At 47.6% G+C, this 15,657-nt stretch overlaps 1 pseudogene; it reads right to left on the bottom strand.

Moving 5' to 3' along the window:
* LOC142804079 (neurofibromin-like) overlaps positions 1 to 15,657 on the bottom strand; it is a 186,368-nt pseudogene that overhangs the window by 6,996 nt on the left and 163,715 nt on the right.

Genomic DNA, 15,657 nt, shown 5'->3' with positions numbered 1-15,657 from the left:
AGCCCAATGTGTGTCCCCTACATTTTGTGGCCATCATCAATGCACAATTAACCATTGTAGGAGAACAGTAGATGACAGCAATAGGACGACAAACGGGACCACTGAACAAAGTGCTGCACTGTAGCACTTGTCTTTGTCCTACTGTGTTTTACGGAAGGAATAAGGCGCAAATTAGATGAGTACAAGAAGAGACATGGACGAAAACCACGCCAGACATTCGTTCATGCCTCTTTCTGTGTTCGTCTCCTCTGATTATTCCTTCATATAATAAATGCCCTAACTAGCCCAACAAAAATTTGTGGGGACTTGAGACGCGCCCGCAACCATTTTGCGGGCATTTTGCCGTACGGCCCCTTTTTTTTCCTTTCTTGCGGGCATTTTGCCGTACGGCCCCTTTTTTTCCTTTCTGTACTCTGCTAATGGCATGTGACAATATATGGCGCCACACGCATGCGCGGCACGTGTTCTCGGGGGCTGCGAGAATCGGGAGGCCGAGTCAAGTGCGCGCCAGAAAAGGGCTCTCCTTTGTTGGTCGGCGCCTGGTAAGCACGTGTTTCCTTCATCCGCGTCCCCTTTGGTAATCGCTGGACTGTAGACTGCCTGGGTGCCTTGGCATCCCCGGCAGACGTGTTAACCTGAGCGTTAGCTTCAGTACCGTACGCTAAGCCAACAGCAGTGCCTAGTGCTTGAAGTGGTTGCACCACACCAAGCCGCACTTGCCGTAGGTCTACGCGAGGTTTGCTTTAACTCTCACAACCAGGCCCAATGGTCATCGTCAGAGTGCGCAGCATAGCCACAACGAACCTTTTCCTGACCGGCGTGTCACAGCTCCCTATTGCCCGCTGCAACGTTCTCGTGGTTTCCCCTTATTGTGAACGTTCGTGTGCGGGAGCATTTGCTTTCTGTGTCCCAGGAGCGGACGTTATACTGTTTGTTGTTCGGGGTGCTGCCAACGGCAATGAAATGAAGTGTTTGTGTATTTCTGTTAATCGAACACTCTCTGTTTTGCCGCGCCTCAGATCCCCACAAAGTTTTACTTGTCCTGCGATTATACTGCTTAATATTTTGCTGTTTGAAAGGATATATCAAACACCAGACCTGAGAAGGCTGCTAAGAATTGTGGACTGAGCCTAGACAGCAAGTAAAAACACTGCACACACAAACACTGTTTGATCGTAAGCCTAAGTCACTGGAAGAGTTGCAACACCTCAAAATGTGTTGACTACCATCAGACACGCATGCATTTCTTTAGCTCAGTGCCCCCATTTTACTACTAGTGACCAGCACTGGCTTTACACTAATCACAATACACTGTAGATAGAGTGATACAGTCTGCACTAAAGTGATGACTGCCACAGCATTAGCGAGGAAATTCGCACAACATCCTCTCAAGCAATACAGTGTAGCTAATGATCGGGTGCTGCTTCAGTCAACTTGTCTACAACAAGAAATCACTGAGCAATAAGGAATAACTGAGCAACTCGCAGACACATGTGCAAATGCGATGAATGCAAAGTGACACCAACCGTGGAGAAAGGGCCAGCGAACCTCCAAAGTCCCCCAAAGCCGCAGGCTGCAATGGAAAAGAAGCACGCGTTACACACAACAAAGCGCAGCTGCACAGAGCGAGTGTATGGCTGAGTGAAAGTGAAACGCACTCTGCAAGTAGTGCAGCTGCTGTTGGCTGCTGTCCTCGCAGGCAATCATGTTCTGAATGATGCACTGCACTGCACTCAGGATGATGTGGTCGTGGTTCTGTGACAGCACCGTCGTGATCTTGGCATCCAATAGGCTGTGACTGCAGCAAGGCAAAACGAGCCACGAATCAGCTTGAAAAAGATGATCGGGGCATCTCTTGGCACATTGTAAAGCTCTTTAAAGGCCTAAACACGCAAGACGAGGCAGTACCCCTGCATGTAACTCAGGCCCGTAACCAGGAATTTTTTGGGAGGTGGGCGTGGGCACTTGTTAAAGACTTTAACTGTTTTAAAAAAATGCTTATCTTTATTAGCTGTTTTCAGTAAAACACCTTCCTCCATCAGAATTTCAGGAGAGAGTGGGGGGCTCAAGTAACTACAGAACTTCTGGACAAAGTTTTCCAGAGTGAACTCCCCACAAGGACGTAAAATTTCAGTGAATCTTGGCTAAGAAAATGTCTTACCATATGTACTGTTGTAAGGAACTTAAGTGGGAACACACAAGCATGTGGCAATCAGCCTCAAACAACAGTTCTATATGCACTCGGACGGTGCAGTAAAATATACACTGTAAAGAGTGATTCTTTTGTGTTAACTGTTGTCGCTCCCATGAAGTGTCTGTTTTTACAACATGTGGAATGTATGACAACGACAACAGCTTCAACATGAGGCACTTGACATTGCGCTCAGGCGTGGCAAAAAGCAATATTGTTTTTCTTAGTCCTATTCTATTTTATCTCTTGTGTGACAGATGCACACACAAGCAAACGAAAATAATATAGATCAACAGCAGGTGTCGTGTGAAGAGCTAAAACAGCATGCACTGCTGCGTAGTGTACTGTCTTACTTACCATCATGAATAGCCTGTGACATTCAGTCAACTGTCCTTTCGCATTGGCCAAAATGAGATGGAAGTGCCAACCCTTTCCACTTGGTTTCCTTCAGTGGCCACGATGAGATGCCATACATTGGCTCTTAGACCGTTTTCTACGCTCCCACATGTTCCCACTCATGCAGCTTACAATATTACTCATAAACTATGAGACGATATAAAAGTACGTGTTTCCGGGGTTGACATGTACTGTCAGCATACGCTGGTGCGCCTGTAAAAAATACAAGCAAATAATACCACATGCCAAACCACAGTGCAGAACATTGATAATGTAACTGCCTATAGTGCAGGAACAGTTACAATGCGTTTTTTTTTCTTACTCCTTTTAACACTTCCATAGAATCTCACACATATGCATGCTGCTTATTGTGCAGTCCACCAAGATGCAAGACTGGTTATGCTTTAAAATTTTTGACAAACGCGGTAGTAAGTGCGCTTGTGAAAGAAGTGAACTGGGGAGAGCACGACAAAGTTGTTATGGAGGGGATGCAGGGTGAACGAACAAGGCGCGGAAGGGGGGAAAAAGATAACAAAAAGACTGCAGCAGTCCTGCTTGAGCTCGACGAGTGAGGAAGGAGGAGGCCTGCCTATATGACGGAGCAACCTTTGCACCGACGTGGCTCCGGCCGCCTGTTTACTCACTGTGCGCGCTCCACATGGCAAGTGCGTTCTCATCGAGTGTATTTTGAACTTCCTGTCGGGAAAAGTGTTATCCTAATCTCGCTTGGTACCTCGTCCATGAGTTTAATTTTTTCTGGCTTTGTGTTGTGAGCTTTCATTTTGCTGCTAGTGCACGGACTTGCATAACCTTGGTGCGGCCTGTTGTCATCGCTGATCTCATGGCCGCGAATGCAAACTTCTTATCACATGCGCTGCTCAGATTTTGGTTCAGTGCTGGAGTGCAATCTTTTCGACCCCGGATCTTCCATCTTGTCATGGACAAATTTCTCGCGACAACATACCGAATAACTAGGCCTAATCAGTGTTGGTTACTTTTCGGTCATGCCCACAAACTATCAAAGTTGTGGTACGAAATGTAATCAACGAAAATCTTTGCGGTAGCTGCACTTGATGGGAAGAAATATCCATCGTTAATAAAAACGATGCCATAGGTGCCATGTGTAACACCCAAATGGTGGTTTGCGATTAAATTGCAGTTTCTTGAAATCGAGTGTGCGCCTGTGAAATCAAAGGATTGGTACGATTCAGTACGTAAACTTTCACTCGTGATTCGACATAGTTTCTGCAAAATGCGGATAATCAAGATGGTCTGAAAGGTAGTCGACAAATTTTTGCGATGGTGCTTTCTTTTGTTAGTCAACCCCACCGTCCTCCCTTGGTGTTTATTTGGTTGGCAATGCGGATCTTCAGACATTAATTCTTTAACATATAGCGTGTTGCATGGCTAGACTTTCGAACACGTCAGGCTGCATGCTGAGCACACTTGGCCCAACTGGAGCCTTTCAAAGAGGTTGTTTTGTTTATAGTGCGGCACCGCTTATAGTTGATAGTTATGAAAGGCACATAAAAACATACGGAACACAAATGAAGAAAACCACACAGACACGGGCGCCGGACTTGCAACTAATTTTTATTCATGTCGACTCACACATATGTTTTGAGCGTTATTCATGCGTCCCATCTTTTCATCTTTACATACTCATCATCACCAGTCAAGTTTAGGTTGTGGGGGCACATACTAGAGACAATAAGGAAGAGTATTGAAGGTACTGGACACCATCTAACAAGTGGTGAACAGTGCTGCCCGGTTCCTGCGTCCTCTCGCAATCTCAAACACCCCCAGCGTCTTCTAGAACACGTCCCTGAAGCTCCGTTCAGGCCGCCGCTCAAACGACCTGGGTTCGGTAATGTCGCGAGCCGACCAGCCCAGTGCGCCAGCTTCGCCATCGCTCTCACCGCCAAAAAACCCTTCTCACCTGGTCACCAGCCCTCAAAAGGATCCCCCCTGTTCGCAGGGCTTCCGGGTGAGGACGTTGAAGACTGGCTCGAGAAGTATGACCGCGTGAGTGTTATTAACAATTGGGATGAGCCTGCGAAACTCACCCATGTTGCATTCTACTTGAGCGGCGTCGCAAAAACGTGGTTTTTCAACCACGCCAGATTTTCCGACATGGCCCGCCTTTACACGTCAGCTCCGCCAGATTTTCGCCAGCCCATCAGTGCGCTCGGATATCGCCAAGAAGAGGCTTGGTGCACGTGTTCAACGCCCCGGCGAGTCTTACACTTCTTACATCGAAGATGTTCTCGCCCTTTGCCGCCGCATCGACAACTACATGGCGGAAAATGACCGTGTGCGCCACCTGCTAAGAGGCATAGCGACTGTCGCTTTAATGCGCTTGTGGTGGAGAATCCCCAGACCGTAGCCGATGTTGTCGCTACCTGTCAGCGGCTTGAGGAGCTTCAGACCACTTGGGTGCAACCTGATATGTCTGATCTGAGCTCAAGTCATGACACAACAGAGCTGCGTGCATTGATCCGCTCTATCATCCGTGAGGAACTTCATGCACAGGCTTCACTTCGCCACCTCGATATCCGAACGACGCCACCTGCTACTAGCTTATGCGAGGTCGTGAGGGAGGAACTGGTCTTGATCACTGGTACACCAGTTTCGAGTTCACATCCCGTGCCCATTCCAAGTTATGCTCACGTTGCTGCAACGACCCCTGCGCCCCACCAAAGCCTGGCCTCGATGACTGTCACACAAGTTCCGAGCTCATATCCTGTGGCCATGCCAACTTATGCTCAGGTTGCTGCTGGAACACCTGCACCCCAGCAAAGCTCAATGCAGCTACTAGCGCCCGAAGTGCATGGTTCGCTGAACTCACTCGCACTGCAACCATCTTCCCAGCCTTACAATGCCTGGTGCACTACGCAGCCGACTTGCTTCTATTGCGGCATCCGTGGTCATATTTCAAAGTTTTGCCGACGCCATCAGCAAGACGAAAGACGGAGCTACAATGACTTTGAACGGGACGACTTCTACCCCACTGGACCACCCTATCGCCGACTGTATCAGAACAGCACACGTCAGTCGCCGTCTCCGCAGAACTTTGGCTCAGCTGGCAGCTCCCGTTTCTCACGTCGTCACTCACCTTCACCGATGCGGCGTTCCTCTTCTCTTCTCTGACCTTCTACTTCAATTCCCTACCGCCAACTGGAAAACTAAACACAAACAGTGCAGCTCCGGGAGGGAAAGCTGCATCTTTCAAACTGCGTCAAACTCCTCCGGACCGCCCATCGAATGCTTTATTGGTGTATGTTGAAGGTATACAGATAGAGGCACTGGTAGACACAGGCGCATCACTTTCCGTAATTTGTGCAGACTTTTGTGCCAGCTTGAAAAAAGTTAGGGTGCCATACGATGGCCCTCCCCTTCGTTGCGCAGATGGAGTCCCTATTCAGCCTTCAAGTGTTTGCGCAGTCCGCGTTTTCATAGATGGCATCCTTCACCACATTCAGTTTCTTGTACTTCCTTTGTTCACTCACACAGTAATTTTAGAATGGGACTTTCTTTCTTCAGCATCAGCTTTCATATCGTGTCGTCAGCGAGTAATTCAAATGTCAGCTACTGAGAGTTCATCCGATGTCTATCCTACAGCTTCCGTTTCATTGCTGCCGCTGATTGTTTCATTTCGCCAGGAGATTAATAAATTCTCACGATCGCTTCGGGTACTATAGTCAACGATGAAGTGTTCATAGCTCCATCAGTTCGCTGCAAACCTGCGGGGCTTACCATAGCACCCGGCCTTGTGTGGTTTAACGACGGTAAAGCATTGGTCACCGCCTTGAACCCAACTTCTTCGCCAGTGATGCTGCCCCAGGGCACTGCTGTGAGCTGCTTCGCTGACAGCGAGCCTTTTTCGCTGGTTCCCCTTTACGCAGAATCACCGCCTTTGTATGCTACAACTGATATCAAGGCTACCACTGTTGCTTTAAATGACACCATAAGTCCTCACCTCCCTGTCGAGCAAAAGAGAGACCTCTTAGACCTTCTCCAAACGCACAGCCTTTCGTTTGACGTACATTCCAAAGTTCTGGGCCGCACCTCAATTGAAGAGCACAACATCGAAACCGAAGGAAGCTCCAGTACAGGTCCGGCAAACAGCATCAGGATGCTGATGCTCTCTCTCGCTGCCCTTTGCCACTTTAATCTCCAACCACGCATCCTCAATGCTCCTCAGGTCATCAAGCAGCTTCCTCTTCACTCACGTTATCACCCCTGGCAGTTGCTGGGTCACTATTTTTAAACAGCAGCGCCCAGTTTGCCGCGTGCCAACGTGACGACCCCTACTGTAAACGCATCATCGGATACTTGAATGGCTCGCCTTCTCCACTTAATCCCAGACTACGTCGTCAGCTACGGCAGTTCAAGCTAGAGAACAATGTCCTGCGGCGCTATACTTACAATGCGGATGGTCATCGGTGGGTGCCAGTACTTCTTCATTCGCTGCGAAAATAAGTTCCCGAAGCATTGCACAACAATCCATCAGCTGGACACTTAGGATTTCAAAGACCTACAACCGCGTTAGGAGCTGTTTCTTCTGGCCTGGTTTTTCTACCTTTGTGGCTAATTATGTGGCTTCTTGTGCACTTTGTCAACGCCGGAAAAGACCAACTTTAGCTTCTGCTGGCTTATTACAAACATTCCATGTCTCAATACACCTTTTGTCGGTTTCGGTATAGACCTTGTCAGACCACTTCCCGTAACGCCAGCGGGCCACCGCAGGATCGTCACAGCCGTTGACCACCTCACACAATACGCGGAAACCGCTGCTCTACGCACTAGCTCTGCCTCAGACGTTGCCGCCTTCTTTTTAGAAGCCATTGTGTTGCGTCATGGTGCACCTCGCGCGTTGTTGAGTGACCGAGGCAAGGCCTTCCAGTCCACAATTCTTGACGAAATCCTAAAAACTTGTGGCACAGTTCATAAGACCACATCCACTTACCACCCGCAGACAAATAGCCTGACAGAACGATTCCACCGGACTCTAATCGACATGATATCCATGTACATCGGACCGAACCACGATAACTGGGGAAAAATCTTGCCGTTCGTAACGTTTGCACACAACACCGCTGTTCAACGAACCGCCGGGTATTCACCTTCCTTCCTCGTTTATGGTCGTGCGCCGACATTCACCATTGACGTCTCTTTCTTCAATGTAACGACAAGAATGTCCACGACTACGCCAGAACATTTCGTCTCCAGGCTTGCTGAGGCACGGCAACGTGCTCAACTCAACACGGAGGCCAGTCAACAAAACCGCAAGCAACCCTATGACAGCTTTAGTCGAGACGTCACCTTCCGTCCTGGTGATGAAGTACTACTTTGGACGCCTGTTTGCACACCGGATTGTGTGAAAGTTTCAGCCATGCCTTCTGAGGCCTTACGTTGTTTGTAAACGAATATCTCCTGTCAATTACCTTGTCGATCCTGTCGAGGGTTCCTTGGACCATCGTTACCGTGCCTCCGAGACAGTCCACGTTTCACGTCTTAAACCCTTTGTTCGTTGTACCTTTCCCGCCTAAGTCTCGGCTGGGCCGGCCACTCAAGTGCGCGGGGAAAATAGGTGTGAGCCTTATTTATGGGTCTCATCTTTTCATCTTTACATACTCATTATCACCAGTCAAGTTTAAGTTGTGGGGCACATACTTGAGACAATAAAGAAGAGTCTTGAGAGTACTGGATGCCATCTTACAATATACAGGCACGTGGTCTGAAAAACATGTGTAACTGCACTAAAGGTTTGTCATAAATTCAAATAAGACATCTCCTTTTGTTGGAAGGCAATAGATGAAACCCTGATGCAGTTGAATCTCATTATTTCGAACAAGCTTAATTCGAACTTCTGGTTAATTCGAACTCATCATGAGGTCCCGTCAAAGCTATGTGTATTCCAATGGGCGAAAAGGCCCGGTAACTCGAACAACCAAGCACTTCCGACAGTTATTTCTAACATACCGCGCTCCGAAAATGCTCTCAGCACCCTACCCAATCCTGCGGCCTCAACGCTGCCCGCGAAGGAAATGAAAAAGAAAAAAAAGGCTGCGGTGGAATGTTTGCTCTCTCTCAAATGGAATGTTTGCTTCCTCTCACGCTTTTCCCTTTTCTGTCCCTGCCACGTAAAGACTCTTCTCCTTCCAACTCCGCGCGTGAAGAGAAAGAGGAAAAAAAAAAGCTATCGCTGGGTTGAATGAATGTGTGATTGAAGAAAAAAGAAAAAAAGCCCTATCTTCTGCAGCCCTTGCCCCTTGCGGGAGCGCGGCTCTGCGCCTTGAGGGGGAGGGGGGGTCTCTCACGCCCCGGTGGCACGCTTACCCCTTTCGCTTCCCTGCCACGTAACCCTTCTTTTTTCCACGACGTGTGCAAAGAGAGCGAAAAAAAAAAAGCTCTGGTGGAGTGTTGGTATTTTCTCAAATGCCGATCTGCTTCTCTCCGCGTGGAAACACTTCTCCTTTCTACTCACATGCTCGCCATGCTGCGACTGCATAGCGAAGAGCGGGAGGCTCTGCTTCGCAGCAGTCGTTGTTATCATCTAGAGTTACTGTATATGCTTACAGCAACTCTATTGTTGTCTTTAGAAAGTGTCAGCGCTGGAAATTTCCGCCCGCAACTTCTCTTGCCAGGAGAATGCTGAAGCCGAAGTAGAAATGCTTTGCATTGATTGATTGATATGTAGGGTTTAGTGTCCCAAAACCACCATATGATTATGAGAGACGCCGTAGTGGAGGGCTCCGGAAATTTCGACCACCTGGGGTTCTTTAACGTACACCCATATCTGAGCACATGGGCCTACAACATTTCCGCCTCCATCGGAAATGCAGTCGCCGCAGCCGGGATTCGAACCCGCAACCTGCGGGTCACTAGACCACTGCGGCGGGGCAGAAATGCTTTGCAAGCTGCGTGCGAACTCAATTGACTCGCTGCAAGGCAGAGGTGTACAGACGCGCGTCACCGATTACTTCAATCATAAACGGATGTCCTGTGATTTGTGAATAAATGTCTTCTTAAACTTCCCCCTCGTGTGTTAGCCCAATGCACATGCGCCACTGCACAGACAGCCCTCCGTTTATTTAGGTTTCATTAAATCGAACTTCTTTTATTCGAACAAATTTTCGGGCCCCTTCGAGTTCGAATTATTGAGAGTCGACTGTACATGAGTTAGTGCTAAAAATGTGCAAAGTCTCTATTATTTCTCAAGTTGTCTGATCGTTACTCCTGCAGATGATGCCAGTTTTTTCAAATTGAGGGACGCACCCACACTCCCTGCAGTGCGTGCCTACATGTGATAGGGCATCGGTGCGAACAATGGCCTCGTGTTCCCTGAATCTCAGATTGACACACCGGCGAGTTGCGAGTACGGCGCCCGTGTCTGTGTGGTTTTCTTCATCTGTGTTCCGTGTGTTTTTTTGTGCGCTGTTCGTAACTATGAACCAATACCAACTCGCCCAACGGTCAGTGCTCTTGACCGCTTATGCAGTGAAATCTCGGTATAACGAACTTCAGGGGACTGCGGAAAAATGTTCATTATTCTGAAAGGTCACTATAGTGAAAGTGAGGAAATTCACCATAAAAATTACATTTCAGTAACGCAAACGTCCTACCTTTTTAACGGTACGTCTTTTAAGTGGTTATTCACAACAATGCACACGTGAACGAAAGACAAGGCTCATTTATTTGAAGTAGTCCTGGGTCATTTTTTTTACGGGTGGAGTACTAACTCTGCGTCACGAACAATTCTAGACTGTCCGCATTTTTATGCACTGCTCCGGCTGCTGTGCCGCTTTTTTTCCTACGAATATGCGGAGTTTCCTCAAGTATTCCTATGCATCTGCAGGTGCTGCCGTGACATCCTCATCCATGTCATCGCTGCAATCCTCATCCAGAGTTCTTGTGCCCTGGACACTCTGCAGGATGTCATTAGTCATAAGCTCCGCTGATGTCCACGTCGCCTCGTCAGACTCGACATAATCGTCAAATGTGGCTTAGGGATCGATGGCTAGCTGCTTGGCCACGTCGTTCCAGAGCTCGCAGGAGCTTCCCTCCGCTGCCGGTTCATCACTTTGTGGTTGGCCATCTGTTGTCATCAGGCCGGCCTTCCTCCAGCTGTGTTGAATGGTGGTAGATGTGCCACCATGTGCCTGTAAGCATTTCCGCAGCCTCTCGGACGTTTATGGCTGTCGGGCGCTGTAGGCGCAGGTCTATGAGCACCCGCTGAACAAGGGGATTCCGCAAGTGCTACTTCACACTCCTTATTATGCCTTGGTCAAGTGGCTGAAGTATCGACGTGCAGTTCGGCGGCAAGAACACAAGACGCACATTCGTAAGCCATACAATCACAATCTGCGCCGAGCAATTGTCAACGATCATGAGAATGTGCCGCCCCTCCTTTCTCATCTTTTCGTCTACCGTTAGCAGCCACTCGGCCAACAGCTTGTGGGTCATCCAGGCACGCGATTTGCCCAATACTGACACGGCAGTGACACTACGTTTTTCATGCAGCGGGGCTTCGAAAAACCTCCCAATCACAAGAGGCTTCAGCTTTTCAGTACCATCTGCATTGCAGCAATACAGCAGAGTGACTCGAAGCTTCGACTTCTCGCCGCCTTTGCACTGTTCTCCTTAAAAATGCATTGTCTTGTCCGAGAGCAGCTGATAAAAGCAGGCCGTCTCATCTGTATTGAAAATATCACCCGCCGCATAGGACTTCACAACTTTCCTCTCTCTACGTGGCTGCTGCTGATTCATCGGCTGCATTTTCCTCACCAGACACGGTCTGGCAGATTACGCCATTTCCTTGGGGAAAATGGTGGAACCAGCCAGAAGACACTTCGAAGCCGGTGACTTCAAGAATAAAAGCGAACTGCCGCGCCTTTTCAAGCAGCACTGGGCCTGACACGGGCACAATCTGTGCTCTCATGCTTTTAAACCAAGTGAGCACAGCTGCATCAATATTCTGGAAGTCGCCGAGCCACAGTCGCTTCCTTGATGGGGCAAGCTGAGATTCTTGCTGGTGCTTGAAAATCTTCTCTTTGTCTTTTAGAATCGTGGCGATCGTCGACTGCACCACTCCTCGTTCTTTAGCCACGACGGCTTGTTTTTTTTCCGCCTTCTATTTCTCGAAGAATGTCTACTTTGTCGCTCATCGAAAACTGCTTCCGCTTTTTCGCTGTAGGAGGGGCTGTTGAGTTCATGGCAACACGAACGCCAGCACGCACTTCTAACACAAAATACGCAGAGAAAACCAAGATGGAGAGGTCTGAAACAAGTGACAGCACGTGAACAACTGATAAAGCATGCAAGAAAAACGCAATGTGTCGTTGTCGCCTCCACATCAGAAAAAACTTCTTTTTTTCTTCTCCTGCACCGCCTCAGGTTTTCTCAGCCCATGCTCGCACTCCGCTTACAAAACCTGATGCGTTGTCGCCTCCGCAAAAGAGGAAAGAAAAAAAAGTCCTCCGCTTGCATTTTCCTCCTCCCACATCATCTCAGGTTTTTGCCGAAGGGCATTTGCTCACGTTGCGTTGCCTGCTAGTTTACAGCTCCGACCACAATGACCCATTAAGTGACTGAAATCTGATAATTTTCGCATTTTGGGATAAAAGTTCGTAGTACTGAGGTGTTATCAGGATGACAAAAGAAATAAATAATGATCGTTATTCTGAAATGTTCGTAATTCTGAAGTTAATAGTAGCAAAATATTTTTACATTGAAGCTATTTTTTAAAAGTTCGTTCATCTGAAATGTTTGTTAATGTGGTATTCATTGTAACAAGGTTTTACTGTAGTGCGGATATTCGTGACTCACGCAGCGGTCTATGCTGTATATAGTAGTGCGCACACTCAACGGCTGGCTTCTGATCATGGTGTATAGCAACCAACGTAAATGTTGGCATGCAGCCTAGCCAAAGCTTAGAAGTGCTGACAGGCCCACAAATGTGAGAGTCGTTACCACTCTGCTCATATCGCAATCTCCAGTGATAACATGGCACATAGCCTTGTAGTTCAGTTGAATTTGGCACTGCTACTAGTTTCGCTCATTTACAACTACAAAGCTAAGGCAAAAATTGGCCTTACCGTGGCACACAGGCCAGCTCATTTAATGAGAAGTGGTTGAAAGTAAGCTTGTGCGAGTATTCGAATTTGCTTTGATTTGGATTCAATGAACGAATAAGTGCATATTAATCCGCTTGTAACCGCCTGTAAGGGTGGTTTCATTGCAGTGTAGCAATGCTAAATCGTGAAAACACCTACCCAGATAAAATTCGCTTTGCTGCGAAGCCCCCCTTTAACTTTAAAGGAGCCCTGCAACACTTTTTGAGCATGGTCAAAAAACGCTGCCGATCGGTAGTAGAGGCTCCCCACAACATGCGAGCCAAATATAACGCAGCGCACAGCCAGGAATTCGCAATAAATTCTTATAGTCATATAAAAATTGCTTTCTCTTCTCTCGACAAATGACGCTATAGGCTCAAAAATCACTTGTCACAGCCATTGTATCAGTCATTAGCCGATTTGAGCATGGAGGGCTTGGTCGTTACTGAGGCCGCCGTGGAAGGCCGCCACTTTTTAACGCGTGCTTTCGAGATCCCACTAGTAAGCCGTGTATATCAAAGACAAAAGAAAGAGAAAAAATGCTCAAGGTCACAATGCACGCGTGACACATCTTCTTTCCCCACATCATCCCTTCTTGCTTAGCTTCCGATGCTTCCGTCAGGACAGGAAGAGAGGATGCAACTGCAGCATGCCACAAATCTTTGCAACTCCGCTCGTGCTGCATGGATTCTAAATATTTTTGAGACGGTGAATTTGTTAGGCAATAAGCTTTTTTAGTGGCTCCATGGCTACTTAAAGTGTTGCAGGGCCCCTTTAAATCAACATGTTACCCCCAAATTCATTCTGTTGTTGTGACTAAAAGCCTGTTATGATGGCTTACATGCTCTACATATCATAAATTTTAAAATGTTACATATTTTGCAGGTTATCACCAGCATCCTACCGAAACTCATGTCCCGCTACTACCGTAATTACTCGAATCTAACGCGCACCTTTTTTTTTGGTTAAGCGAGTTCATAAATCGCATGCGCGTTAGAGTCCTGTATGAAAAAAAATGAATATGGTCATTCTATTGCCATCGGCATTTCCGAAATGGCCGCCCCCTACGTGCGTCGTTATGGCGCGTCAGCCATTTGTGCCTGTGTTTTCCATGTGCGGCACTTCGTAGGTGTGCTGAGAAGTTCGTCATCTAGTAGGGCATTAGCATCGACGGATTGGAAGGGCCGACTCCAAAAACTCGAGTGCCCCACGATGCCGCTTTTAGAAGAAAAGTCGCGCATGCCACGGACGAAAATCGGGCCGCATCGCGGTCGTTCGGAGTTCCCGAAACGTGTGTGCGGAACCGGCGGAAACAAAAGCAGAAGATTTTCGACAGCAAAGCTTCACGCAAAGTCTTCAGTGGACCACAGCAGGGTCAGTTTCCGCAAATTAAAGAGCTGCTCGACGAGTATGTGCTTGAGCAGCGAGCGACACAGCGGCCTGTGACATCAGTACTGCTCCAAGTGCGGGCTATGCAGTTAGCCTTACAAAAAGGGCTAATGCGGAGCCAGCTTAAAGCGAGCAGGTGCTGGCTAACTAACTTTATGAAGAGGAAAGGCCCCTCCGAAGGTGAACGGGCATATGCGAAAAGTTTTGCGGAGGAGTACGATGAAAAGCTTCACAGTTTTCAGAGGTTCATCCTAAACTTGTAGCACAACAACGGCTACCTGCTTGGGCAAATCGGGAATGCCGATCAGACGCCTCTTTACTTCGACATGCCTGGCACCACAACCGGCAAGAAGAAGGGGGCGAAGCAAGTTCGCGTGCCGACATTGGTCCACGGTAAAACTACAGTGACGGCAATGCTTTGTACACGTCAAATGGGCAAGTACCTTATAATTAAATGGAAGACCCTCCCGAAAGGAGTCGGTTTTTCGAGTGGTGTAATTGTGCAGGCCAGCGAGAAAAATGGGTGCGCGTTGCAATCGATGTTTTACTATTTTTTTTTTCGGCGTGCAAATCGGGTGCGCGTTACAATGGAGGGTGCGGTAGAATCGAGTAAACACGGTACTCAAGGTTGTTCCGACTTCCTTTGAACAACAAAAAAAAATGACATTTGTATAAAGCCCCTACAGTGGACTCCCATTAAACAAAACTTGCTTAAACGGAAAAACCGCGTAAACGAAACTATCTAAGCACATTTGGTTGGTCTCCTATATATTTAATAGTACAAAGTTTCGGGTAATCAGAACATTTTTTTTTCGCTTACGTTATTTTTCGCTTACATAAACGGGCAAAATACATGAGCAGTGAAAGTGGCCACGGCAGTTTAGCAACCATGAAACAAAAGCCGAAGCTAGCCTAGCCAAGCCAATCTAGCGATTGCACATGTCCATGCACTCCGAGCAGCAAACGATCCATTACGTTTCCATCATTTTTGTTTCAATCTGGTCGTGAACTTGAGATGGAAACAAAAAGACGGCAGCACAATGCACTTTTGCTCGCAACGATCGTAAAAATATTCAAGAACTTAATCGCAACGACCTATCGAAGACAGAAATTGTAAAGAAGTTCAATATTCTAACGTTTACACTGTTGAGGATACTCAAAAACAAAGAAAAGATTGAAGAAGCTACAAAGCTTGGGAACTTTGCCGTGGACAGAATGCGGATGAGAATAGTGGCGTACGAAGAAATCGAAGATGCCCTTTTTCTCTGAGTCAAGCGTGCGCGCTGTGCGAACTTCCAGATCAGCGGCCCCCTTTTCGAAGAGAAAGCCAAAGAGATTGCTACTCGCATGGGGATCGAGCACTTGCGGGTAAGCAATGATGTCTGAGCCGTTTTAAAAAGCAGCATGGTCTTGTCTTTAGGATAGTTCCTGGAGAAAGTGCGGCTGTAATCAGAGATATCTGTAAGCAATATTAGTAACATTTTTCTTTCTAATCAAATATATAAGTGTTGTATACTTTAAAATGTTTTTGTTCAGTCAGCCACAGTTGGTGCTCCTGAAATA

This window comes from Rhipicephalus microplus, chromosome 3 (assembly GCF_043290135.1).
Source record: "Rhipicephalus microplus isolate Deutch F79 chromosome 3, USDA_Rmic, whole genome shotgun sequence".
NCBI lineage: Eukaryota > Metazoa > Arthropoda > Arachnida > Ixodida > Ixodidae > Rhipicephalus > Rhipicephalus microplus.
This window is presented reverse-complemented; position numbering and strand designations above follow the sequence as displayed.